This window comes from Pipistrellus hanaki (assembly GCF_964339955.1).
Source record: "Pipistrellus hanaki genome assembly, chromosome: Y".
NCBI classification, from domain to species: domain Eukaryota; kingdom Metazoa; phylum Chordata; class Mammalia; order Chiroptera; family Vespertilionidae; genus Pipistrellus; species Pipistrellus hanaki.
Window position 1 is genome coordinate 1,634,654 of NC_140525.1, and position 26,976 is coordinate 1,661,629.

Sequence of the window (26,976 nt, forward strand, 5' to 3'; positions counted from 1 at the left end):
GCCACCACTATGTGTCAGTCACTTTGTGCCACCCACTGTGCACCAGTGACTATGAGCCAATATTGTGCGCCAGCCACTGTTCGCCAGCCTCAGTATTCAGGGCATTGTGCGCCAGGCACTGTGCACCACCACTGTGCGCCTGCCACTGTGCACCAGCTATTTTGGGCCACCACTCTGTGCCAGTCTCTGTGCACTAGCCTTTGGGCTCCAGCTGCTGTGAGCCAGACACTGGGTTCCAGCCTCTGTGCACCAGCCACTGTGCAACAATACTGTGTGCCAGCAATTGTGCACCAGCCACTGTGGGCCACCAGTGTGCACCAGCCGCTGTGCGCCAACCACTGTGCCCCACCACTGTGCACCAGCATTTTGCGCCACCACAGTGCGCCAGTCAATGTGTGCCAGACACTGTGCACCGGCCACTGTATTCCAGCTACTGTGTGCTAGCCACTGTATTCTAGCCACTGTGCACAAGCCACTACTGTATTGCAGCCACTGTGCACCATCCTCTGGACGCCACCTACTTTATTGCAGCCACTGTGCACCAGCCACTGTGTGCCGCCACTGTTCACCAGCCTCTGGGCTCCCTCCACTCTGCAACAGCCTCATGCGCCAGCCATGGGCGCCAACTATTGTGCCCAACCACTGTGCGCCAGCTACTTTGAGCCACCCACTGTGCACCACCCACTGTGTGACAATACTTTGTGCCAGCTATTGTGCACCAGCCACGGTGTGTCAGCCACAGTGGGCCACCAGTGTGTGCCACCACTGTGTGCCAGTCCCTTTGTGCCACCCACTGTGCACCAGTCACTGTGCACCAATACTGTCCTCCAGCCACTGTGCGCAAGCCACTGTATTCCAGCCATGCTACGCCAGCCTCTGTATTCTAGCCACTGTGTGCCAGCCTCTGTGGGCAGCCATTGTAGTGCAGCCACTGTGCGCCAACCACTGTGTGCCCCCACTGTTCACCAGCCTCTGGGCTCCAGGCACTCTGTGCCAGCCTCTCCGCGCCAGACACTGTGCACCAGCCACTGTGCGCAACCTCAGTGCGCAAGCCAGTTTATGCCACCCCCTGTGCACCAGCCGCTGTGCGACAATACTGTGTGCCAGCCATTGTGCGCCAACCACTGTGCACTACCACTGTGCACCAGCCACTGTGCACCAGCCATTTTGTGCTACCACTGTGCTCCAGCATCTGTGCGCTAGACTCTGGGCTCCAGCCGCTGTGCGCCAGCCACTGGGCTCCAGCCACTGTGTGCCAGCCACTTTGTGTCACCCACAGTGCACAAGCCATTTAGCGCCAGCCACTGTATTCCAGCCACTGTGAGCCAGCCTCTTTGCGCCAGCCACTATATTATAACCATTGTGCGCTAGTCACTGTGCACAACATTTGTGCACCAGCATTTGTGCACCAGCCACTATGTGACAATACTGTGTGCCAGCCATTGTGCGCCAGCCACTGTGCGCCAGCCACTGTGGGCCATCAGTTTGCGCCAACCGCTGTGCACCAGCTACTGTGCGCCACCATGTGCACCAGCACTTTGGGCACGACAGTGCGCCAGTCATTGTGTGCCAGACCCTGCGCCGGCCACTGTATTCCAGCCACTGTGCACTAGCCTCACTGAGCCAGCCACTTTATTGTAGCCACTGTGCGCCAAAACTATTCAACAGCCACTGTATGCCAGACACTGTGCTCCACCACTGAGCGCCAGGCACTTTGCGCAACCACTGTGCACCAGCCACTCTATTGCAGCCCCTGTACAACAGCCTCTAGATGCAACCTACTGTATTATAGCCTCTGTGCGCCAGCTACTGTGTGCCCCACTGTGAACCAGCCTCTGGAATCCAGATACTGTGCAGCAGCCACAGTGCGCCAGCCACTGCTATGTAGACACTGTGAGCCAGACACTGTGAGCTAATCATGTGCGCCAACCTCTGTGCTCCACCACTGTGCGCCAGCCACTTTGTGCCACCCACTGTGCACCAATGTGCACCAGACACTGTGCACCAGCCACTGTATTCTAGCCACTGTGCACCATCCTCTGGATGCCACCTACTGTATTGCAGTCACTGTGCACCAGCCACAGTGCACACCCATTGTGCACAAGCCTCTGGGCTCCAGCCACTGTGCACAAGCCTCTGTGCGCCAGAGACTGTGCACCAGCCACAGTGCGCCACCACTTTGTGCAAGCCTCTGTGCACCAGCCACTGTATTGTTTCCATTGTACGCCAGACACTGTGTGCTATTCATGTGCGCCAGCTTGTGTGCTCCACCACTGTGCGCCAGCAACTGTATGCCAACACTGTGCGCCAGTGTATTTGTGCCACCCACTGTGCACCAGCCACTGTGCAACAATTCTGTGTGCCAGCAATTGTGCACCAGCCACTGTGTGCTACCAGTGTGCGCCAGCCGCTGTGTGCCAGCCACTGTGCGCCAACACTGTGCACCAGCACTTTGCACCACCACAGTGCGCCAGTCAATGTGTGCCAGACACTGTGCACCGGCCTCAGTATTCCAACCACTGTGCGCTCGACTCTATGCGCCAGCCACTTGTGCTAGCCACTGTATTCTAGCCACTGTGCACCAGCCACTACTGTATTACAGACACTGCGCACCATCCTCTGGATGCCACCTACATTATTGCAGCCACTGTGCACCAGACACTGTGTGCTCCCACTGTTCGCCAGCCTCTGGGCTCAAGCCACTCTGCGCCAGCCCCTGTGCGCCAGCCCCTGTGCGCCAGCCACTGTGCGCAACCACTGTGCACCAGCCACTTTGTACCTCCCACTGTGCACAAGCCACTTTGCAACAATACTGTGTGTCTGCACTGTGCGCCAGCCACTGTGTGCCCACATTGTGCGCCAGCCCCTGGGCTCCAGGCACTCTGCGCCAGCCTCTCTGCACCAGACACTGTGCACCATCCACTGTGCACCAGCCATTTTGGGCCACCACTCTTCGCCAGTCTCTGTGTGCTATCCTCTAGGCTCCAGCCGCTGTGCACCAGCCACTGTATTATAACCACTGAGCGCCAGCCACTTTGTGCCACCACGGTGTGCCAGCAACTGTGTACCAGCCACTTTGCACCACCACTGTGCGACAGCTTCTGTGTGCCAGCCACTTTGAGCCAGCCTCTGTGCGCCAGCCACTGTATTATAACCACTGTTACCAGCCACTGTACCCTACACTTGTGCGCCAGCCTGTGTGCGCCAGCCACTGTGCGACAATACTGTGTGCCAGCCACTCTGCGCCAGCCACTGTGCGCCAGCCACTGTTTGCCACCAGTGTGCATCAACCACTGTTCACTAGCCACTGTGTGCCGCCACTGTGCACCAGCACTTTGTGCCACCACAGTGCACCAGTCATTGTGTCCCAGACACTGCACCAGCCACTATATTCCAGCCACTGTGTGCTGGCCTCCATGCTCCAGCCACTTGATTGTAGCCACTATGTGCAAACACTGTGCAATAGCCACTGTATGCCAGCCACTGTGCACCACCACTGAGCTCCAGCTACTTTGCGCCACCACTGTGCGACAGCCTCTGTGCACCAGCCTCTGTGTGCTAGCCACTGTGTACCAGCCATTCTATTGCAGCCCCTGTGCACCAGCCTCTACATGCAACCTACTGTATTGCAGCCCCTGTGCGCCAGCCATTGTGCTCCCACTGTGCACCAGCCTCTGGGATCCAGACACTGCACCAGCCACAGTGCGCCACCACTGTGCTCCAGCCACTGTGTGCCAGCCATTGTACGCCAGCCACTGTGCGCCACCACTGAGCGCCAGCCACTGTGCACCAGCCTTTTTGGGCCACCACTGTGTCCAGCCTGTGTGCGCTAGCTTCTGTGCTCCAGCTGCTGTGCATGAGCCACTGTATTCCAGCCATTGTGCGCCAGCCTCTTTGCGCCTCAATGCGCCAGCCACTGTTCGCTACATTTGTGTGCCAGCCTTTGTGCACCAGCCACTGTGTGCCACCACTGTGCACCAGCACTTTGCACCACCCACAGTGCAACAATACTGAGTGCCAGACATTGTGCGCCAGTCACTGTGCGCCAGCCACTGTGGGCCACCAGTTTGTGCCAATCGCTGTGCACCAGCCGCTGTGTGCCACCATGTGCACCAGCAATTTGCTCCACGACAGTGTGCCAGTCATTGTGTGCCAGACCCTGCGCCAGCCACTGTATTCCAGCCACTGTGCACTAGCCTCACTGAGCCAGCCACTTTATTGTAGCCACTGTGCGCCAACACTGTTCAACAGCCACTGTATGCTAGACACTATGCGACACCACTGAGTGCCAGCCACTTTGCGCAACCACTGTGCGCCAGCCACTGTGCTCCCGCCACTCTATTGCAGCCCCTGTGCACCAGCCTCTAGACACAACCTACTGTATTGCTGCCCTTGTGCGCCAGCCACTGTACGCCCCACTGTGCACCAGCCTCTGGGATCCAGACACTGTTCACCAGCCACAGTGCACCACCACTGTGCGCCACCCACTGTTCTCCAGACACTGTGCGCCAGCCATTGGGCGCCACTACTGTGCGCCAGCCACTGTATTCCAGCCACTGTGCGCTGGGCTCTGTGTGCCAGCCACGGCTATGTAGACATTGTGCGCCAGACGTTGTGCGCTAATCGTGTGCTCAAGCCTCTGTGCTCCACCACTGTGTGCCAGCCACTGTACGCCAGCACTGTGCACCAGCCACTTTGTGCCACCCACTGTGCACCAGTCAATGTGCGCCAGACACTGTGCACCGGTCACTATATTACAGCCACTGTGCGCTAGCCTCTGTGCACATGCCACTTTACGTCAGCCACTGTATTCTAGCCACTGTGCACAAGCCACTACTGTATTGCAGCCACTGTGCACCATCCTCTGGACGCCACCTACTTTATTGCAGCCACTGTGCATCAGCCACTGTGTGCTCCCACTGTGCGCCAGCCTCTGGGCTCCAGCCACTCTGCACCAGCCTCTGTGCGCCAGCCACTGTGCACCAGCCACTGTATTGCAGCCCATGTGTGCCAGCATCTGGATGCCAGCTACTGTATTGCAGTCACTGTGCACCAGCCACTTTGCACCCCCATTGTGCACAAGACTCTGGGCTCCAGCCACTTTGTACAAGCCTCTGTGTGCCAGCCACTGTGCGCCATCCACTGTGTGCCCCATTGTGTGCCAGCCACTGTGTGCCACCACTGTGTGCCAGCCACTGTGCACCAGAATTTTTGGGCCACCACTGTGCACCAGCCTGTGTGAGCAAGACTCTGTGCTCCAGCTGCTGTGCATGAAACACTGGGCTCCAGCCACTGGGTGACAGCCACTTTGTGCCAGCAACTGTGCACAAGCCATTGTGCACCAGCCACTGTATTCCAGCTGCTGTGCGCCAACCTCTGTGCACCAGCCACTTTATTTTAACCACTGTGCACCAGCCACTGTGCCCTACACCTGTGTGCCAGCCTGTGTGCTCCAGCCTGTGTGCGCTAGCCTCAATGCGCCAGCCACTTAATTGTAGCCACTGTGCGCAAACACCGTGCAACAGCACTGTATGCCAGCCACTGTGCACCACCACTGAGCACTAGGCACTTTGCGCAACCACTGTGCGCCAGCCTCTGTGTGCCAGCCACTGTGCGCCAGCCACTCCTGGACGCGAGCCACAAGCCTCTGGATGCAAGCTACTGTATTGCTGCCACTGTGCCCTAGCCACTGTGCGTTAGCCTCTGTACGCCAGCCACTGTGCCCCACCACTGTGTACCAGCACTTTGCACCAGCCATTGTGCGACAATACTGTGTGCCAGCCATTGTGTGCCAGTCACTGTGCGCCAGCCACTGTGGGCCATCAGTTTGCACCAACCGCTGTGCACCAGCACTTGGCGCCACGACAGTGCGCCAGTCATTGTGTGCCAGACACTGCGCTGGCCACTGTATTCCAGCCACTGTGCACTAGCCTCACTAAGCCAGCCACTTTATTGTAGCCACTGTGTGCCAACACTATTCAACAGCCACTGTATGCCAGACACTGTGCGCCACCACTGTGCGCCAGCCACTCTATTGCAGTCCCTGTGCACCAGCCTCTAGACATAACCTACTGTATTGTAGCCCCTGTGTGTAGCCATTGTGCGCCAGCCACAGTGAGCCAGCCATTGGGCACCACTACTATGCGCCAGCGACTGTATTCCAGCCACTGTGCACCAGGCTCTGTGTGCAGTTATGTAGACACTGTGCACCAGACACTGTGCTCAAGCCACTGTGCACCACTCCTGTGCGCCAGCCTCTGGGCGCCACTATGTATGCTTGCCACTGTGCACCAGCTACTTTGCTCAACCACTGTGTGCCAGTCATTGTGCGCCAGCGTCTATGCACCAGACATTGTCCGCCAGCTACTGTATTTCAGCCCCTGTGCATCAGCCTCTGGACACAACCTACTGTACTGCAGCCATTGTACGTCAGCTACTGTGCACCCCCACTATGCGCCTGCCTCTGGGCTCCAGCCACTGTGTGCTAGCCTCTGTTTGCCAGCCACTGTGCGCCACCACATTGTGCCTGGCATGTGCGGAGGCCACTATGTGACAGCCACTGTGCTCAAGCCACTTTGCGCCAATACTGTGTGCCAGCCATTGTGCGTAGATTACTGTGCGCTAGCCACAGTATTCCAGCCACAGTGCACCAGCCACTATATTCCAGCCACTGTGCGACAGCCTCTATGTGCCACCACTGTGCGCCAGCCACAGTGTGCCACCACAGTGCGCTAGACTGTGCTCCAGGCACTGTGCGCCTGCCACTGTGCGCCACCACTGTGCAAGCAGCCACTGTGCGCCACCAGTGTGTGTCAGCCACTATGCCCCAGCCACTGTGTGACACCACTGTGCGCCAGCCACTGTTCGCCAGCCACTGTACACCAGAAACTGTATTCCACCCACTGTGCACCAGCCACTGTGCGCCAGCGATGGTTCTCCAGACACTGTGAGACACTTCTGTGTGCCAGCCACTGTGCACCAGCCACTGTGTGCCAGCCTCTGGGCTCCAGCCGCTGTGCGCCAGCCACTGTGCACCAGCCTCGGTGCACCAGCCATTGTATTGCAGCCTCTGGGTGCTAGCCACTGTGCACCACTTGTGTGCGCCAGCCTCTGTGCACCACCACTGTGCCCCATCCACCGTGCGTCATCCACCATGCAACACCACAGTGCACCAGAGTATGCACTCCAGGCATGGTGCGTCAGCCACTGTGCGCCACCACTGTGCACCAGCCACTTTTAGCCAGCCACTGTGCGCAAACTCTATGAACCAGCCACTGTATTCCAGACACTGCGACACCTCTGTGTGCCAGGTACTGTGCGCCACCACTGTGCGGCAGCCACATTGCGGCCTCTCCTGGACGTCAGTCACTGTTTTGAAGCCAGTGTGCACCAGCCTCTGGACACCCCTCTGTGCACCATCCTCTGGGCTCCAGCCACTATGCGCCAGCCTCTGTGCACCAGCAACTGTGTGCAAACACTGTGCACCAGCCACTGAGCGCCAGCAGCTTTGCGCCAGCCACTGAGCACCAGTCTCTTTGCGCCACCACAGTGCGCCAGCCATTGTGCGCCAGCCACTGTGCACCAGCCAATTTGCGCCACCACAGTGCACCAGCCATTGAGCCCCAGGCACTGTGCGCCAGCGACTGTCTTCCAGTTAATGTACGCCAGCCGCTGTATTCCAGCAACTGTGTCCCAGCCTCTGTGCCCCAGCCACTGTATTGCAGCCACAGTATACCAGCCACTGTGTGCCACTCTTGTGCACCAGCCTCTGTGTGCCACCATTGTGCGCCAGTCACTGTGCGCCACCACTGTGGGCCAGCCACTTTGCGACCGGTCCTGGACGCCAGCCACTGTTTTGCAGCCAGTGTGTGCCAGCCTCTGGACGCCAGCCACTGTGCTCCAGCTACTGTATTGCAGCCCCTGTGCACCAGCCTCTGGATGAAACCTACTGTTTTGCAGCCACTGTGTGCTCCCAATGTGTGCCAGCCTCTAGACTCCAGCCACTGTGTGCCAGCCTCTGTGCACCACTCACTGAGTGCCATCACGGTGCACCAGCCATTGTACGCCAGACATTGTGCTCCAGCCACTTTGCGCCAGCCACTGTATTCCAGGTACTGTGCACCATCCTGTGTACGCTAGCCACTGTATTGCAGCCACTGTGCACCACTCCTGTGCACCAGCCTCTGTGCGCCACCGCAATGCACCAGCCATTGTGCGCCAGCCTATTGCGCCACCACAGTGTGCTAGACTCTGTGCTCCAGGCACTGTGCGCCAGCCACTCTGTGACAGCCACTATATTCCAGCCACTGTGCGCCAGCCACTGTGTGCCACCGTTGTGCGCCAGCCACTTTGTGCCACCCACTCTGCACCAGCCACTGTGCGACAATACTGTGTGCCAACCATTGTGCCCCTGCCACTGTGCACCAGCCACTGTGCGCCACCAGTGTGCGCCAGCCACTGTGCGCAGGCCTCTATGCACCACCACAGTTCGCCTGCCATGTGCGCCAGCCCCTGTATAGCAGCCACTGGGTGCCAGCCACTGTGCGCCAGCCACTGTGCACTACCACTGTGCTCCAGCCACTTTGTGCCACCCACTGTGCACCAGCCAATGTGAGACAATACTGTGCGCAAGCCATGTTGCGCCAGCCACTGCTCTCCAGCCTCTGTATTCTAGCCACCGTGCACCAGCCACTATATTGCAGACACTGTGCGCCAGCCACAGTGCGCATCCACTATGCTCCAGCCTCTGGGCTCCAACCACTGTGCTTCACTCTCTGTGCGCCAGCCACTGTGCGCCACTACTGTGTGCCAGCCATTTTGTGCCACCCACGGTGCTCCAGCGCAACAATACTGTATGCCAGCCATGGCATGCCAGACACTGTTCGCCACCAGTGTGTGCCAGTCATTGTGCCCCAGCCTCTCTGCGCCAGCCACTGTGTGCCAACTACTGTATTTCAGCCCCTGTGCACCAGCCTCTGGACGCAACCTACTGTATTGCAGCCACTGTACACCAGCCACTGTGTGCCCCCACAGAGCGCTAGCCTCTGGATTCCAGCCACTGTGTGCCAGCCTCTGTTCACCAGCCACTGTGCACCACCACAGTGCGCCTGCCATGTGCACTGGCCACTGTGCGCCAGTCACTGTGCTCCAGCCAGTGTGCGCAAGACACTCAGTGCCTGCCACTCTGCGCCAACATTGTGTGCCGGCCACTTTGCACCAGCCCCTGTGCTCAAGCCACAGTTCGCCACCAATGTGTGCCAGCCACTATGCGACAGCTACTGTGCTGAACCCACTTTGCACCAATTCTGTGCGCCAGCCATGGTGTGCAAGCCACTGCGTGCCAGCCACCGTATTTAGCCACTGTGCACCAGATACTGTATTCCAGCCACTGTACGCCAGCCTCTGTGCGCTACCACTGTGTGCCAGCCATGGTCTGCCAGCCATGGTGTGCCACCACAGTGCGCTAGACTCTGTGCTCCAGGCACTGTGTGCCTGCAACTGTGCACCACCACTGGGCAAGCAGCCACTGTGTGCCGCCAGTGTGCGCCACCACAGTGCACCAGCCATTGAGTCCCAGCCACTTTCTTCCAGTCACTGTGCGCCAGCCACTGTATTGCAGCCACAGTACACTAGCCACTGTGAGCCACTCCTGTGCTCCAGCCTCTGTGTGCCAGCCACTGTGCGCCAGCCACTTTGTGGTCGCTCCTGGACACCAGCTACTGTTTTACAGCCAGTGTGTGCCAGCCTCTGGACACCAGCCACTGTGCGCCAGCTACTGTATTACAGCCCCTGTGCACCAGCCTCTGGACCCAACCTGTTTTGCAGCCCCTGTGCGCTAGCCTCTAGGCTCCAGCCACTGTGCGCCAGCCACTGTGTGCCGTCACTGTGCACCAGCCATTGTACGCTAGCCATTGAGTGCACCAGCTACTGTATTCCAGCCACTGTGCACCATCCTGTGCACCATCCTGTGTATGCCAGCCACTGTATTGCAGCCACTGTGCACCAGCCATTGTGCGCCACTCTATATGTGCCACCAGTGTGTTAGTCTCTCTGCTCCAGCCACTATACCCCAGCCAATGTGCGCCAGCCACAGTATGCCACCACTGTGTGCCAGCCACATTTGCCACCCACTCTGCACCAGCCACTGTGTGCCACCACTGTACGCTAGCCACTTTGTGCCACCCACTCTGTGCCAGATACTGTGTGACAATGCTGTGTGCCAGCCATGGTGTGCCAGCCACTGTTCTCCAGCCACTGTATTCCAGCCACTGTCCGCAAGCCTCTGTGCGCCAGCCACTGTATTGTAGCCACTGTTTGCCAGCCACTTTGAGCCTCCTCTGTGCACCAGCCTCTGGGCTCCAGCCACTGTGCTCCAGCCTCTGCAACAGCCACTGTGCACCAGCCATTGTGCAACAATACTGTGTGCCAGCCATTATGTGCCTGCCACTGTGTGACACCATTGTGCGCCAGCCACTGTATTCCAGCCACTGTGTGCCAGCCAACGTTTGCCAGCCACTATATTCCAGCCACTGTGCGCCAGACACTGTGCACCACCACTGTTCACCACCACTGTGCAACAGACACTTTGCACAAGCCACTGTGCGCCACCTCTGTGAGCCAGCAACTGTGTTTCAGACACTGTGCACAGCTCCTGTGAGCCAGCCACTGTGCACCAGCATCTATGCGCCAGACACTGTGGGCCAGCCACTGTGTGCTCCCACTGTGTGCCAGGCTCTGGGCTACCACCACTGTGTGTCATATTTTCTGTGCCCGCCACTATGCTCCAGATACTGTGCGACTCCTCTGTGCGCCAGCCACAGTACGGGAAATAGGGTACTTATTGGTCACTGGGCACTGAGGGCCAGTGTTCTGCCCCATTCCCGGGGAAAGCCCTTCCTTGAGGACATCGGACCTTCTTGCTGGCCTCCAGTCTGGACCACGAGAAGAGGGGGCTTTTCCCCCACTGGGGAACCCCATCCTCACTCACAGGTCCCCATGGCCTTATGCACTGGACCATTTTCCGGGTGTTGACTCTGGACCCAATCCATTCTTGGCCTGGCCGCTTCTGTCTGATCACAGAGCCAGCCCCTCAAAAGCCCAGCCGCCTTGTTCAGGTCCCTGCTGCCTGGCAGCTGGCCTGACTACCAGCAACAGTCCTTCTCCCCACCAGCCCCCCTCGTATCCCTGGCAACCAGCCTTTCTCCTGCTTATGTCACAATTGCCTGCTCTTCAACTGGCCCCGCCCCCTTTTTGATATGACTGCTTTCAGCTGTTCACCTGGCCCCGCCCACACAATGAATTGACCTCCTGAAGCTCTAGGCCTGGCCCAGCCCCCTTTTCCAGAAACCCCGCACCCTCCTGCATTGGACCAATAAGCAAGCACCACTGGCCAGGCTGCCCTGCTCCTCACACACAGGAGCCCATGGACCCAACTCTGGAAGTGCTGTTTGGTACCTGTGAGCCGAAGGTCATGTGCATCCCCAACTGCACATGGCCTTCTGCTCACAGGTTGCCCCCCACCCAGGGCCAAGGTCCACAAGCATGGGGTGATCAGCGCCCCCTTTTGGTCAGCCATGGGCCTCCATAAATCTCGGAGGACCCACCACCCCCACCACGGGGCATATCACAGCGAAATGTCCTGCGACCCCCACGGCCCTGTCTATAGGCTTTGACATCTGGGAGAGAGCTGTGTCAAGTCCCCTAAAATCACTTTCCACTCTGGGAGCACTGACCCGCCCCTACTGAGGTACCCTGTTCCCCTGAAAACAAGACATTGTCTTACATGAATTTTTGCTCCCAAATATGCACTAAGTCTCATTTTCAGGGGTTGTCTTATTTTTCCGGGAAGAAGAATACAGTACACAGTTTTTGTTAAATAAACATAAAGGAAATTTATTACCTGTATACGATACGGTAGTACCTCAACACAAACCAGACAAACTGAGAATCCTACAGTATCAAGAATTGACTCATTTTTTCAATGACAATCATGTCAACATCTTCCTGAACATCATCATAACAATCCAATTCCTGAATTTCTTGGTGAATTTCTTGTGACTCCATTTCTTTCAGAATCAGTGGACCAAAACTCTCATGTTTAGCCAAGGAGGATTGGGGGTTTCGGGGGATGCCTGAAATTTCACTCAGAAGGAAACCAGTATGTAGATCTGATTTTCAGAAGATGTCTAATTTTAGGGGAAACAGGGTGCTTACTGGTTGCTGAGCCCTGAGGGCCATCTTTCTGCACTGCTCCTCACACACAGGAGCCCATGGACCCAACTCTGGAAGTGCTGTTTGGTACCTGTGAGCCGAAGGCCATGTGCATCCCCAACTGCACATCCCCAAATGCAGATGGCCTTCTACTCACAGGTTGCCTCCCACCCAGGGCCCAGGTCCACAAGCATAGAAAGAATAGCCCCCCCCACTTTTGGACAGCCATGGGCCTCCATGAGACTTGGAAGACCAACCACACCCAAGACAGGACATATCAGAGCGAAGTGTCCTGCGACCCCCATGGCCCTGTCTATGGGCTTTGACATCTGGGAGAGAGCTGTGTCAAGTCCCCAAAAATCACTTTCCACTCTGGGAGCACTGACCTGCCCCTCCTGAAGTACCCTATTCCCCGGAAAATAAGACATTGTCTTGTATGAATTTTTGCTCCCAAAGATGCTCTAGGTCTTATTTTCAGGGGTTGTCTTATTTTTCCATGAAGACGAATATGGTAGACATTTATTGTTAAATGAAAATAAAGAAATTTATTACCTGTATAAGGTACGCTAGTAAGATAGTTGTCAACACAAACCAGACAAACTGAGAATCCTACAGTATCAAGAATTTACTCATTTATTGAATGACAATCATGTTAACATCTTCTGTAACATCATCATAACAATCCAATTCCTGAATTTTCATGTGAATTTCTTGTGACTCCATTTCTTTCAGAATCAGTGGACTCAAACTCTCATGTTGGCCCCCCTTATTTTCGGAGGATACCTTATATTTCACTCATAAAGAAACGTGTAAGTAGGTATTATTTTCAGAGGATGTCTTATTTTCGGGGACTGTCTTAAAGGAATAATTGCAATATAGATTATACAGCTCTTTAGCTGTGTTATTTAATGGCTCATATGAAGAACACTGAACCTCCTTCTACATATGAGAAATATTATGTCTCCCATAAATATTACAGTTTCAGTGCTAATTCTTACCCTTATTGCCCAAAAGTGAACCTTTCACTAGTTTTATTTGCTGACTAGATCATTGAAAATTGAAATGGAAAGTCTGTGTCTCTATATTCAAGTGCAGAGATATATGTTCTTTTTAACTACACTGATGCTCTCTATACTTTCAATTTTACAACATAATTTTAATGTGAGGGATTTATCTTAGAATTTAAGAAATCTCTGTAGAAAAAGTAATTAGTCACTTTTACCTTGTTTTTCACAACTGTGTGCATACTGTGATTTGGCAACCTGCAATGCATAACTCTTTCAAGTGTGCCTTTCCACCAAGTTTTTTTTTTTTTAATTTTTTTAAATTTTTATTTTATTAAAAACAAACCATCTGAATCCACATTGATCACTTTTCAGCCTGTTGAAAAAGACTTATATTCTATTGATTAAGATTAGTTACTTAGTCTATGTATTTCCTCAATAAGTATACAATTCTTGGAAGCACGCAATATATCTTTATTTATTTATGTGTTTCTTAGAATGTTCATTCAACCAATATAATGTCTTGTCCTTATAAAGGGTACTGGCCTTATAACTAAACATCCTAATACGTTTTAGGGAAGGACACCATTTTATCAAGGTTTCCTGAAAAGAATAAGTGTTGAAATCAAGAGTGCATCCTTCCACACTATTGAACCAAGAGCCTTAATTTGGCTCCTTCATGACCCAAACACAGAAAGAAACAGTAAGAGACATAGCCAGTTTCTGTTATTATATGCCTATTGATCATGCCTCAAAACACATTTCCTGATGGTGCTATCGATCCAAATATGCACTCACAGAACCTTAGGGCCTTCATGCAAAACTCCATCCTGAAACCAAGTGAAAAAGAAGCCTATTGGACAAAATTGTAGCAGGAAATTTAAAATTAAGTGGAATCTAAAGAGGATTAAAAATGCTGCAGAGAAAATGGATGTTACAGGGACATGGCCCCAGAAACAAACTGATATGACAACTAAAACGCAGAAAAACTCCCTGAATAATCAACAGAAAACTCACAGGAGAGAATCCTGACAACCCAATACCTAAAGTAGAGACCACATACTCGCTGGTAGAAGTGGAGGAGGCAAGAAAGGGCTAGCCAGACACCAACAAACAGCAACTGAGGACCCGGAGAGATATCTCAGCTGTGGGGGTTGCCACTGGAATTCTGGGGTCTAATCCCCAAGCTGGGCCCTCCAGTGGAGAGCACCAGAACTGAGAAGGGTACCTACATAACATCTCGCTGTGAAAAGCATCAGGGCTCTGTCTGACAGCCAGAGGTCTCTGGAAATTCAGGCACCCTCTTAAAGGGCCAACACACAAATTTCACCACATGGGGGAGGCCATCTCTTGTTTTTGAGTGATGGTCAATTTGTATATTATCCTTTGATTAGATAGGTAAGTGACCATCCAACTGTCCAACTGTTCCCTATTATGTACAATGACCACCAGGGGGCAGAGGCTCAATGCAGAATATGCTGAGCTGTGGTGACTTGGCAGCTGCAGTTTTCTGGAGATGCTTGGTCTGATTGGCTTGTGGGTGTGGCTGGTGGGAGTAGTTTGTTGGTGTAGTGGAGTGATGGTTAATTTGCATATTACTCTTTATTTTATTTTTTTTAAGTAGGGAATGGGAGTTCTTTTATTGAGCCTTTAATGTACAAGGGAAGGAAATAGTCTTATTCTTCCTTGATCTTAAAGTCCAGCCAATGTAAGTGTGTCTTATACCCTTCAAAGTTGTGGGTACTTGTTGCACAAGTATCTCTCATAGTCACTCCATGATAGTCTCTATTTGGGTATGTATTTTCTTTGGTTCTGTTATGTTTTTAGACATTTTCAGTACATCCTACCATTATTTTACCCTTGTTCTTTTGGATTTATTAAGAATCATTTTTTCCCCAGGACAAGGAAACGTATGCAGATTTCTACATCAATAACTGAGTTTGTGTTTTTGCTACAATTTTTTAATCTTTTTAAAAATATACATTTTATTTATTTTCCACAGAAAGGAAGAGAGAGGAATAGAGAGCCAGAAACATCCATGAGAGTGAAACAACAACCAGTTGCCTCCTGCACAATGGAGACGCTCAATGCAGAATATGCTGAGCTGTGGTGACTTGGGAGCTGCAGTTTTCTGGCGATGCACCATAAAACTAGAGAGGAGGGAGCCTGATTCTGGGGTGCCTGAGAATAATCCTCTCGCAACCCAGGACCCCTACAGGGATGTAGGAGCCAGTTTTGGCCTCATCCTCACAAGCCACACCTAGGGACCCCACCTGTCAGAGGGAACCCCACTGGTTCTGCACATGACCTTTGAGCCATGGCACCACCTCAGGTGCTGCTGACCTGGGAGGGACCTGGGAAGGTTAACTCCAAGGCATATCTGGCCCATGCCAGCCTTGCGGCCACCTTTAACTAATTCCCTGTCAACGGGCAGGAATCTATTTAGGAACTTGAGTTTAGGAATGATATCTACACATAGTACATTTTCTTGTGCATAGGACCTAGTAAAAACATCAACTATGTTTCATAAATCAAATAAAGAAAATTCTGAGCTCAACCAAAATCATGAGGCAAATCCTACTATTGGCTCCCACCCAACCCTAAAAGATAAAGGTCAACAGGTCAATATGGACTGCCTTCCTTTAAAGTACCATAAACCAAACTCTCCAAATGAAGGACAGGGACATAAGTGAGTTATGTACTAGAAGTCACTGAATGATCAACAACTTAATATATGGTATAACGAGTATATACAGAAATTGACATATATAAGATTAAAAAGCCTAAACCCGTTTGGCTCAGTGGATAGAGTGTAGGTCTGTGGACTGAAGGGTCCCAGGTTCAATTCCAGTGAAAGGCATGTGCATAGGTTGCGGGCCCAAATCTAGTATGAGGTGTGCAGGAGACAACTGGTTGTTGTTTCACTCTCATGGATGTTTCTGGCTCTCTATTCCTCTCTCTTCCCCTCTGTGGAAAATAAATAAAATGTATATTTTTAAAAAGATTAAAAAATTGTTGCAAAAACACAAACTCAGTTATTGATGTAGAAATCTGCATATGTTTCCTTGTCCTGGGGAAAAAATGATTCTTGATAAATCCAAAAGAACAAGGGTAAAATAATGGTAGTATGTACTGAAAATGTCTAAAAACATAACAGAACCAAAGAAAATAAGTACCCAAATAGAGACTATAATGGAGTGACTTTGAGAGATACTTGTGCAACAAGTACCCACAACTTTGAAGGATATAAGACACACTTACATTGGCTGGACTTTAAGATCAAGGAAGAATAAGACTATTTCCTTCCCTTGTACATTAAAGGCTCAATAAAAGAACTCCCATTCCCTACTTAAAAAAATAATAAAATAAAGAGTAATATGCAAATTAACCATCACTCCACTACACCAACAAACTACTCCCACCAGCCACACCCACAAGCCAATCAGACCAAGTATGCAAATTATCCCAATGCTGCAGCCACAGAAAGCAGGAGGGAGGCTTGGGTTACACTGGCAATGGATTAAGCCGCCCCATGCTCCCAGGGAACTCAACCTGATTTGGACACCATCAGGGCAAACCATATGGCCCCACCAATGCACCAGCCCTCTATCCTATCTAATAAAAGAGTAACATGCATAGTGGCCATCAGTCCAACACACAAGATAGCTCCCCGCACGTGGTCAAAGATTCTGCCCCCAGGTGGACACAAGATGGCCAACAGGGGAGGTCAATTGGGAAGGACTAGGCCTGCAAGGTAAGGAAGTTGTGGGTGATCAGGCAAAGCAGAGGATGACAGTTAGGGGTGAACAGGCCGGCATAGGAGGGAAGTTGAGTAGGAGAAAGCCTGCAAGGGATGGCAGTTGGGGGCAAACAAACCTGCAGGGCTGGGAAGTTAGGGGTGATCAGGCCTTCAGGAAAGGGCATTTGGAGGCAAACAGCTTGGCAGGGGAGTGGTTAGGCATCAATCAGCCTGACATGGGAGTGGCTAGGGGGTGATCAGGCTGGCAGGCCGAAGTAGTTAGGGGTGATCTAGAAAGCAGGCATGTGAGCATTTGGGAGACAGCAGTCCTGGATTGTGAAAGGGATGTCGGACTGCCCGTTTAGGCCCTATCCTACCAGGATTGGCTCTAAACAGAAAGTTAGACATCCCTCAAGGGGTCCCAGTTGGAGAGGATGCAGGCTAGGTTGAGGGACAAGCTTCCTCTACACCCCACCCATGCATGAATTTCTTGCACCAGGTCTCTAGTATTTACACACACTTATTTTATATTTATTTTACTTTACTTTATTTTACTTTTTTTTTTTTTTTTTTTTTTTTTTTTTTTTTTTTTTTTTTTTTTTTTACAGAAACCAGTTTGCTTGCACGATTTAAAAATAATTAACTTGAGAAAATTTAGGTGTAAGAAGGGTGTTCAATTTCTTCTTTTAAGAACTGAATTCCTAGCAAGGCTGCTGTGACTCAGTGATGGTTTAGCATCCAATTTTGAGTCTGGAGGTTCCCTTTCCATTCCTGGTAAAGGGACAAGCCATAGTTGCAGGCTCAGTACCCAGTTGGGGACAAGCAGAAGACAGCCGATCATAGATTTTCTCTCATCATTGAGGTTTACATCTCTCTCTCCCTCTTGCTTGCTCTCTGAAATCTATACAAATACCTTTAAAAAAATGAATACTTACTTTAGGGTAAAGGAACTGCACATAGCAACTTTTCAATACCTTTTCCCCAAAGTAATGGGAAGTCATCTGTTCCAACTTGATTTGTGGACTTCTTTTAAGCTAGGGAAATGTTTGCATTAATTAGCTTCTTACCAACAGTGGCCTGATTTATGTTGTAATAGTTTTCCTGAAGTGAACAGGCTGTTCTAAATTAGAAAGGTCTTTAAAGGCTTAAAGCCCAATTACATATGTATTCATATACTAACGTAACAAAGTTTAATGTAGTATTTTGCTTTGCCAAAAGGACATCTCAACATCTTTCCAAACCCACACCCCAGCACTTGTGTGGAAAAAAAAGTGATGGCTAAATAATCATGGCTCATATGGCATTATGAATGTTTAAAATGAGAAGAAGGAAACCTGGAAATACTATTACTTGAACCACAGTGCTAAATTTTATTAAAATGCTTTAACATTAATTTCTTTGTCAGAATCTGTCTGTAGTAGCATCTTTAGGATTCTCAAGCACAATGAAAGCAAAGCCTCTGGACTTGTTCATTGCTTTATCCTTTATCAAAAGTATTGGAATTTAAAATGTTAAATGTCACATGTCACAAAAAATGTTACTATTTCAGTCTCTAAGGTTTTGTGAATTCTCACAGAGCCTCTTAATTTGATGCAATGGACACATTATAGTACCAATCTTCTGAAACTTTTTGTAAAAAGAACACACACAACATTTTGCATCCTCATTACCTTCCTAAAAGTTTGCATGGAATAAATGCCATAGCTAAGCTATCTTATGACATTCCATGCACTAACCACACAATGCCTTACTTTTCCTTCTTATTTCCTGGGATTGCAAGGGGCTAACATTGATTCCTGGGCAAGTGGAACAGAGAACATGAGACAAGAAAATCAAGCCTGGCTAGTGTGTACAGCTTGCAGAAAGACCTTAGTCTTCCCACATGAGGGCTCTATAGCTAAGTGAAACTGGAACTGCTCAGGCATGAGTGGAGAAGAGGGATGAGAAGAAGGGATAGTTTTGTCTTCCCTACTAAACAAACTAGCATTCGGTCTTGGGAAAGGGGGGAAAGAGGAGTTTATCTCAGTCGCTAAGCAAAGAAGTCAACAGTCTTGGGAATTGCCAAGATAAAAATTGTCAGACATTTTCATCAACTATGAGACAGCCTCAATCTTAAAAGGAGACCTTGAAATGCAGTCTGTGCCCAACATACTGGGCAGAGGAACCTTGAAACCTATACAATGAAGGATTTATAATAACCCTCATATCCCACTGGGAAAGCCAGAGTAGCTAAGAGCACTCCTGTGCTTTACGAAAGGTGAAATTCCACAGACTGGCCTGCATTACCTTTATAAAAAATATATTTTATTGATTTTTTACAGAGAGGAAGGCAGACAAAGAGAGATCTAGAAACATCAATGAGACAGAAACATTGACCAGCTGCATCTTGCATGCCCCCCACCGGGGATGTGCCCACAACCAATGTACATGCCCTTGACCAGAATTGAACCTGTGACCTTCCAGTCCGCAGACCAATGCTCCACACTGAGACAAACCGGTTTCAGCTGCATTGCCTTTTAAATAAATTTGCTAGCTTTGCTCCTTTAAAAGGTTCCTTGTGGTACTACAATGCTGCCGCCTATCAGTCTGCTGAACTTCTTCTCATGTGCATGCCAAGAGCTGAGGGGGAGGAGGGAAGAGCTCTCCCTTCCATTCAGGGTGCTGTCCAGGAACAACCTCTGGGTCTTTTGGGGTGTCCTAAAGCAAAATGTTTAACTCAGTGCTAGAAGTGCTTTCACAATGCAATAGGGAGAAGGAAGTTTTCCTAATACTTTCAAGAAGAAAAATAGTCCTAAGGTATGTGGCCAATGTACTATTTGCTAGTTTAGTCTGAGCAGGTAGGCATTTTGGTTCTAAGACATAACTTCTCTTAAGGTACGAAATCTCCCAAATATTGTTTCTAGAGTTTTTTCATTGCTCCATATATCCAGGCCTCCCACAAACAGCTTTCTAGTTCTCTCTACTTCCACCATTGTGCTGTAAATGGTCAAAAAAAGACACACAGAACAAAATAGTTATAAACCGAAGAACGTCATTTTTATTAGACTGCCTTTCAAATATTCAAGTGAAACAACATACACGAGCTCACTTTTAAAAATATGTGTTTTTATATTGTATCTTTAATACTGATGAGTATATTACTGAGCCCCCTCCCCCCATTTTGCCCACAATGGCCCACTCAGCCAGGTTCCAGCCTCATCCTGGCCCCTCACTAGCCTATTACAACTGTGCCAGGGCAATGTATGCATGCATAAGTGTTATTTAGTTATTCTATTTCCAGCACTGCTGCCTCCTTCCCTCTGAGCTTCATCAGTCTGTTCCATGTTTCCATGCCTCTGGTTCTATTTTACCCGTCTGGTGATCTTGTCATCGAATTTCACATGTAAGAGTGATCTATCCTTCTCTGACTGCCTTAGTTAACCTAACATAATAATCTCCAGGATTCATGCTGTCTCTGAGGGAAAGAGAGCCTTCTTTACAGCTGCATAGTGTGCCAATTGTCCAAACATAGCACAGCTTTTTTACCCAATCTTCTACCTATGGGTACTGGGGCTGCTACCCCATCTTATCTATTGTAAGGAATGCTGCCATAAGCACAGGGGTGCATATATTGTTTCTGAATGGTATTTTGGGATTTTTAGGTTGTCATTCCTAGAAGTGTGTCCCTGAGTAAAATGGTGGTTCCATTTTAAACATTTGTAGGAATCTTCACACTGTGTTCCATAAAGGTTACAAAAGCCTGCATCCCTTCAGAACTTGCTGTGTATTGATTTATTCATGATAACAGTTCTGGCATGTTCCAGGTGATACATCATTGTCGTTTTCATTCCCAAGTCTCTGATGGTTGGTGATGTTTAGAATTGTTAAAAAATTACATTTTATTGATTTTTTACAGAGAGGAAGAGAGAAGGATAGAGAGTTAGAAACGTCCATGAGAGAGAAACAGTGATCAGATGCCTCTTGCACACCCCCTACTGGGGATGTGCCCACAACCAAGATACATGCTCTTGAACATAATCGAACCTGGGGCCCTTCAGTCCACAGGCTCTATGCACTGAGCCAAACCGGTTTAGTCTAGCATTATTTTTTTAATATGACTCTTGGCCATATTTATGCCCCCTTGGGTGAAGTGTCTATTCAGGTCCTCAGTCCATTTTTAGCTTTGGGCTTTTTTGTCTTCATTTTATGAAGCTGTAAGAGATCTTTATGTATTTTGGAAAATGCTCCCTTATCAGATTCATTGTTGGCACATATGTTTTCACACATAGTTTCTCTTTTCATGTTGATGTCTTTTGCTGTGCAGAAGCTTTTTAATTTAATGCAGTCCCATCTGTTTAGTTTTTCATTTGTTTCTCTATTCCTAGGCAAAGTGTCTGTGAAAACTCTGCTAGAAGAGTGTGTTGTTGCTGTCTAAGTCTTCACCAATGATTTTTATGGTTTCAAGACTCACATTTAAGGACTTTATTCCTTCCTAGAGTACTGGTGCATGACATTTGTGCATTGTGTGTAATTGTGTTTGTGTGTGTGTGTGTGTGTGTGTCTGTGTGTGGCTGGTGGTGAGGGGAGGTTGGGATCCCTCAGCCTGACCTGTGCCATCTCTCAGTCCTGAACTCCTTGGGGGCTTTCTGTCTCCCAGGGAGCGGGCCTAAGCCAACAGACAGACACCCCCTGAGTGGTCGTTAATGTTATTGAGGAGGCAAGAGAGGCTACCAACACTGCCACTGCATTTTCCAGCTGTGAGCCCAGCTTTTGACTGAGCAGGGCTCCCCCTGTGAGAGCACACTGACTACTAGGGGGCAGATTCTAGGTTGAGCATTTTCCCCCTGGTGGACAGGGCACATCATAGCGACTAATAGTTCTGCCATTCAGTCCATTTACATATTACCCTTTTATTATACGGGATGGGTTTATTTATTTATATGTGTAAGTTGTGATCCAGCTTAATTTTCCTGCATATATCTGTCCAATGTTTGCAACACCATTAAATGAAGACACTGTTTTCACTCCATTGTATTCCCTTTTACCCTTTGTCAAATATTAATTGAGCTTAATGGCTCAGGGTGATTTCTGCAATCTCTTTATTGTTCCATTGAGCAATATGGTTGTTCTTGTGCGAACAGGAGGCTCTTTTGTTAGCAAAGGTTTTGTAGTATAACCTGATACCCAATACAAGTACAAAATTGTGATTCCCCTACAATTTTGTTTTTCATTTTCAAGATTCCTGTGCGAAATCAGAGCCTTCTTTGGTTGCTTATACATTTTTTCCAGTGTTTATTTGAGATCTCTGAAATAAGCCATTGTTATTTTAAGAGCGGTTGCTTAGGATCTACAGATTTTCTTTTTGGTTACACAGACAGTTTAATGACGTTATTTCTTCCTGTCTATGAACATGGTAAATGCTTCCACTTTTTGCATCTCTTTTTGCAAGCATCTGTAGTTTTCCGGGTACTGGTATCTACCTCCTTGGTTCAGTTTATACCCAAGTACCTTAGTATTTTGTTGCAGGGGTCAGCCATACTTTTTCTTATTTATTCATCCTGTGAGTTCATTATTTCTTTATAAAAATGCCACCAATTTAAGCATGTGAATTTTGTATCCAGCCATTGTGCCAAATTCAATGGTTAAATGTTACAGTTTTATGATGGAGTCTTTAAGGAATGCCATGTACAAAATAGTGCATGTTATCTGCAAAGAATGACAGTTTTGTAACCTAAAGCACAAAATGAGTACTGGTCTAATCCACAAATGCTCCATTTTTCAAGAGAAGATTCCATTGGAAAACTAAGGTAACTTTGAGGTGCAGAGTCCAAGAGGTCACTGTTTTGAAATGCACTATTCAACCTAAATAAGCAGTTGGGAAAGTGTTGGTAGGTTCTGGACTTCAAAGTCTAGTAAATATCTACATATCCAAATATACATATACACACATATCTATAGCTGTATCTGTATGTACCCCGTTTCCCCGAAAATAAGACATCTCCGAAAATAACACCAACTTACAGGTTTCCTTCTGAGTGAAATATAAGGCATCCCCCCGAAAATAAGGCCCCATTGGCTAAACATGAGAGATTTGGTCCACTGATTCTGAAAGAAATGGAATCACAAGAAATTCATCAGGAAATTCAGAAATTGGATTGTTAGGATGATGTTCCAGAAGATGATGACATGATTGTCATTGAATGAATGAGTAAATTCTTGATATTATAGGATTCACAGATTTTCTGCTTTGTGTTGACAACTATTATACTACTGTACCATATACAGATAATAAATTCCCTTTATTTTCATTCAACAAATATGTACCGTATTCTTCTTCATGGAAAAATAAGACATCCCCTGAAAATAAGACCTAGCATCTTTGGGAGCAAAAATTAATATAAGACACTGTCTTATTTTCAGGGAAACAGGGTATATCTATATCTCTGTGTGTGTGTGTGTGTGTGTGTGTGTGTGTGTGTCTACTTTTTCCTTAGTCCTCACTGGGAAATATTTCATAGAATCATTTCCAGAGGGAGTGCAAGAGGAGGAAGAGGGAGTGGAAGAGAGGGAGTGGAAGAGAGATTGGAAGAGAGGGAGTGGAAGAGAGGGAGTGGAAGAGAAAGAGAGAGAGAGACAGAGAGAGAGAGAGAGAGAGAGAGAGAGAGAGAGAGAGAGAGAGAGAGAGGAAGGAAGAGAGAGAGAGAGAGAGAGAAAGAAAGAGAGAGAAGAGAGAGGGGGGGGAAGGAAGGAAGAGAAAGAGAGAGAGAGAGGGAAGTAAGGAAGGCACCTGGATTGGTTAGCTATCACCCTCAGGGATCCCACTGAGGGTGGAGATCATCTTTCAACCTGGCAATGCAACCCCTCACCTTCCCAGGAGTACCTGACCACAGAGTGACAACAGACCGGGCAAACAGCCATTAACTTAAGTGTCATTAAAATAATGCCCAACAGTTCTTGCCATTATCAAGAGTGCATAGCACTGTTAAAAATTCCTAAAGTCCGCTTCTATTATACTTCCAAAGGTTTGAAAAGCACAGATCCTTGCTGGTCAGAAGGAAGTTAAAGACTGCCATGGGCAAATTTAAAGGGTGATTATTTGTGTTGATAGATTTGGGCAAACACTGGTCAAAGGGAAAGGTGAATTTTAATGCTTCCTTCAAGTGGAATGAGCCAGCGAGAGAAAGACAAGTATCACGTGAACTCAGCCATATGGGGAATGTAGTGAACCAAATAAAGGGATGCCCAAGAAGAGGTCGGACACACAGAAGCATGGAACAGATGCCCAGACAGCACAGGGAAGGCGGGGGAGGGTATGTGGGAGGGAGCCAAGAACTTGTATGCATAGATTCATTACCCATGGGCACAGATAATAGCGGGGTGAAGTGAGAAGGGTAGAGGCGGGCGGGCTGGACTAGAAGAGGTCTACGAGAGGGAACGGGGGCTTATGTACTCCTAACAACAGAGGCTTTACAAAACTTCGAGGATGCTTCCGCAGCCATTGGGCATTTATGCGAGTACGCTTCCACAGCCATTGGGCATTTTGAGAGGAAACGATGAAAGGGGTTTTAAGTGTGCTGAGGATATTTTTGAATCTTTCCAGGTCTCTGAGAAAACCAGAACAAAGGAAACGTAAAGATCCAAAATGCGACCAGCATTGGGCCCCAGGAGCAAACCACTGCTACCCGCTGTGGGTGGCAAGCTAAGCTCACTCACCCAGGAAACCGGTCACAGGAGCGCAGCCCAAGTGAGTTCTTAGCCCGCATGGGCTCCCCACCCAGCATGCCCTCGCCCAGCCAGCCCCCTGCATTCTGCCCCTCCCTGCCAGCCTCTCACAAGGGCAAAGCCTGGGACCTTCACCCACTGCCCTCCCCCGCCTCCAGAAGACACAACCAGGGGGGAATCAAAGGGCATTTTCTGGAAACAAGCCTCAGCACATGAGTCCGCCAGGCCCCTCCGGGTTGGCATGGGAACTGCCTGGGCCTTCAGACAGGAAGCGGCCTGACAGGAAGCAGAGTGTCAATTACCCATAACTCCCCAGCCGCAGGCATCTGCACAGCTGGGCGTGTCTCCTCCTGGGGATGACTTGCTCCCAACATTCTGAGGCCCTCACCTTTCTGTCCTCGTGCAACAGGAGGCCAGGGATCAAGCTCCGCTCCGCCCAGAGGGTCTAGCCCCTCTAGTGGCTGAGCACAGCCTGGCTCTGGAAGTAGGGGGCTGAGAGTCCCGGATGTTATCGCGAGAGGAGCTGCACAGGCTGAGGAGTGGAAGGGAGGGACCCTGGCAAAGGCTGGCGGGGGAAACAGGACCTCCTGGGCAAGGTTGCAAGGCCTGGAGACCAGCAAATGCTGTCCGCCTCTCTCAGGGCATCTGTCTGCTACCGGCCTGTGTGCATATCGTCTCTGGTCACCCATCCATCCTCTGCCCTGCATGCATCATCTCTTTACCCAGTATCCGCCCTGGCTGCCAGCCACCACGCGGCACCCACCTGCCATGCTCTGTCATTCCTCATCTACCTCTCACTCCTCAGTTGCTAAGCTTAGTAATCCTGAGCCACTTTGTGCTACTGTGAGTTTCTCTTTTCACCGGGGGTCCCAGTCCTCCTGTAAGGGGACAAACAATGGAGGCGTGCTGCCTGTCACTACTCCAGCAATGAAGCAGAGACAGGGTTGAATCACATATGAGCGTTTATTCCAAAACTGCAGGCATTATGAGACAGCAGCAGGTTAGCCACAGAAATCTGCTCTGCACACAGCATAAGCCAGTGGCTTAGATAGAAAAAGTAATAAGGAAAAGTGGGCAAAAGGGCAGCTTACACGTCGTATGCAAACAACCAGAGTTCTTCAAAGGGCTTAGGGACATGAAAGGGTTGGAGTTACATGGGAAATAGCAAAAAGGAGTGGCAGAGGCCTGCTTAACAAGTAAGCAGGCTGCAGAACTGCAAAGGCCTGCAGGGATGCAAAATGGAGTTCTGGGGACCTTCAAAGGCTGGCCACTGTTTTCTGCAGGAAGGCTGTTCTTCTTTCCAAGGGAATAGGCAGCTGAAATGGGGAGGAAGGGCTGCTTCTCCAGATCAGCTGCAGCCAGGGTAGAATGAGCCCTCTGTAATCAGAATTAAACAGTCACGGTTAACAGAGCATGATTCCCATTTCTTTCAATTCTAGCTGCTTCGCAAAAATTCTATTGCCGCACCCTTTCACGTTGTTTTTCAGTGGTTGTTTTTCAGAGATTCTCCTCTCCCAGTGGTTGTACTCTTGATGAGTCATGACAATGCTCCGTGTGCAGGCTTAGCGAACCTGTGTCTGAAGAAAGGAGTTGCAGTCACGCCCCTGGATGGGGCAAGGAGGGCATGCGCCTCACCTGCCTCACTTTGTGGGTAAGGCAGACGCTGCTTCCTGGAACGTGCCAGGCCTTTGCCCACAGAGTCTGCTACCCTGAGAGCCAGGATACAGCCGCCTGCTTCATTGAACCTGCTGCCTGGGTGAGGGCAGGTGCTGTGTGAACATGACAAAGGAGGGGCTCTCTATGCCCAAATACTCCTGTTGGGGTTATTGTCACAGTGCCTGTGTGCTGCTCTGAGCTCATCCCCTGTAATCCTCCTCATGTTCTTCATCCCTGAGCGCTGCACATTTCCCTTTTTCCAGACACTGAAGCTTAGAGATGGGCATTCACTAGCCCAAGGTTACACAGCGTTTGGACTACGGTGTGGGAACTGAGCTCCATCCCAAGGGCAGAGTCTGTGATTGCTGTACCCCCAGATGTCCCACCTCACAGAGGAACAGTACTCATGGTCAACATGAGAGTGTGCCTGTCAGTGTAGTATCCCCTACCAGCCACTGCATCCTGGCAGAAACCCTTTCTGGCACATAAGACATCCACTTCCCTATTTTCTGCCGAGTCTGAGCATAAACACAGGGCCCACAGAATGAAAATCTCAGCCACCTGCATGTGGTGGTGAGAGGAGGCCATTGGGCACAGCCTCTAAGACATCCCCTTGTATGGTGTCTTCCCTGTCCATGGGACCAGTTGGCCAGTGTCAGTTCCCAT